Raw genomic sequence first — 2,214 nt, 5'->3', positions numbered from 1 at the left:
CGCCGATCCTGCTACGGTCGTATTGTAACAGCAACAACATGTATCGATTTTAAAACTGTCAGTTCCAGCGCCTCGCAAAGCTACCCTTCTGTGATCGTTTGTTCTCAAGGTCAGGATTTCTTGACACTCCGAGGAAGAGAAAACGATGGCCGGCCGCGTTACAGGGACAGATAACAAAGCACTAGCACGCGTGCACCGCGGGTTGTTTCCGCCCGGTTTCGAACCAGGGACCTGTCGCGTGTGAGGCGAACGTGATAGCCACTACACTACGGAAACCGACCTGTCCTGGTGTTTCGAATGGCTCCCATCGAAGCCGGCTGGTAAAACGCGCACAGGCGTTTCCCGTGGGCCAGCCTGTGAGATAAAGGTTTCTATTTTCACTGACCTATTTTGCATTGCTCAAGGACACATCAGGACACTTTGGAAACTCTTTCAAAGGAAGAACGCCCTGAGCTATGACAAGACTTAGACTTACCCCAACAAGGTGATGCTCACGGGCTTGTTCAAACAGCTGCTGCTCATCTTGTGCCACCATCAGACAATCACAGAGCTATTGTGCCTTCTACACCTTACGGTAGCTTTACTTTAACAATAATAATGACGGCGACCTCGACGACAAAAAGAAAAACAAGAACAACAACAACAACAACAAGAACAATAACATCATCATCAGATTTTAATTAAAAGTGGCTACACCAGCATTTACAATTTCAACCTGTCGACGGACGGACGCTCTGAGTCCACCAATTTCGGAAACTCCAATGAAGAAATCCACCTACCGCCTCCGGGGAACCACGAGGGCAAGCAGGACGAAAAGGGCCGGCCCACAGCAGGCTCTTTCCGCCCGGTTTCAAACCGGGGACCTTTCGTGCGTTAGGAGAACGTGATAACCGCTACACTTCGGAAACTGACACCGTCACCTCTTGCTTAGAACGGTTACCGTTGGAGACTGCTGGTAAAACCGACCCGTCCTGGCGTTTCGAATGGCTCCCATCGAAGCAGGCTGGTAAAACGCGCACAAGCGTTTCCCGTGGGCCAGCCTGTGAGATAAAGGTTTCTATTTTCACTGACCTATTTTGCATTGCTCAAGGGCACATCAGGACACTTTGGAAACTCTTTCAAAGGCAGGACGCCCTGCGCTCTGACAGTGCCTGCACTTAGCCCAACAAGGTGATGCTGAATGGCATGTTCAAACGGCTGGTGGTCTTCCTTCACCACCAGACTATCAGAGCTATTGTGCCTTCTACACCTTACGGTAGCAACAAATCTAACTACTGCTTTACTTTAACAATAATAATGACGGCGACCACGACGACAACAAGAACAACAACAAGAACAACAACATCAACAAGAACAACAACATCATCATCATCATCATCATCAGATTTTAATTAAAAGTGGCTACACCAGCGTTTACAATTTCATCCTGTCGACGGACGGACGCTCTGAGTGCACCGATTTCGGGATACTTCGGAAACTCTTTCAAAGGCAGGACGCCCTGCGATCAGACAGTGCCTGCACTTAGCCCAACAAGGTGATGCTGAATGGCTTGTTCAAACGGCTGGTGGTCTTCCGTCACCACCAGACTATCAGAGCTATTTTGCGCCTTCAACTACATAAGAGTAACAGCAATGTCGCCGATCCTGCTACGGTCGTATTGTAACAGCAACAACATGTATCGATTTTAAAAGTGTCAGTTGCAGCGCCTCGCAAAGCTACCCTTCTTACATCGTTTGTTCTCAAGGTCAGGATTTCTTGCCACTCCGAGGAAGAGAAAACTACAGCCACCCTTGGGGCAGAGAGATGGGGGACGGGTAACACGGCACTGGCACGCGTGCACCACGGGTTGTTTCCGCCCGGTTTCGAACCGGGGACCTTTCGCGTGTGAGGCGAACGTGATAGCCACTACACTACGGAAAACGACCCGTCCTGGTGTTTCGAATAACTCCTATCGAAGCCGGCTGGTAAAACGCACACAGGCGTTTCCCGTGGGCCAGCCTGTGAGATAAAGGTTTCTATTTTCACTGACCTATTTTGCATTGCTCAAGGGCACATCAGGACACTTTGGAAACTCTTTCAAAGGAAGAACGCCCTGAGCTGTGACAAGACTTACAATTACCCCAACAAGGTGATGCTCAATGGCTTGTTCAAACAGCTGCTGCTTGTCTTGTGCCACCATCAGACAATCACAGAGCTATTGTGCCTTCTACACCT

General features: G+C 49.5%; 2 non-coding genes across 2 annotated transcripts; both read right to left on the bottom strand.

Moving 5' to 3' along the window:
* Positions 1–203: 203 nt before the first annotated feature.
* Positions 204–276, bottom strand: trnav-cac (transfer RNA valine (anticodon CAC)). The gene has a single exon. It is a non-coding gene; the product is annotated as a tRNA-Val (tRNA).
* A 1,571-nt stretch (positions 277–1,847) lies between these two features.
* Positions 1,848–1,921, bottom strand: trnav-cac (transfer RNA valine (anticodon CAC)). The gene has a single exon. It is a non-coding gene; the product is annotated as a tRNA-Val (tRNA).
* Between the last annotated feature and the right edge of the window lie 293 nt (positions 1,922–2,214).

This window comes from Amia ocellicauda, unplaced genomic scaffold, assembly GCF_036373705.1.
Source record: "Amia ocellicauda isolate fAmiCal2 unplaced genomic scaffold, fAmiCal2.hap1 HAP1_SCAFFOLD_101, whole genome shotgun sequence".
Lineage (NCBI taxonomy): Eukaryota > Metazoa > Chordata > Actinopteri > Amiiformes > Amiidae > Amia > Amia ocellicauda.
The sequence above is the reverse complement of the archived record's forward strand: the minus strand, read 5'-3'. Positions and strand labels throughout refer to the sequence as shown.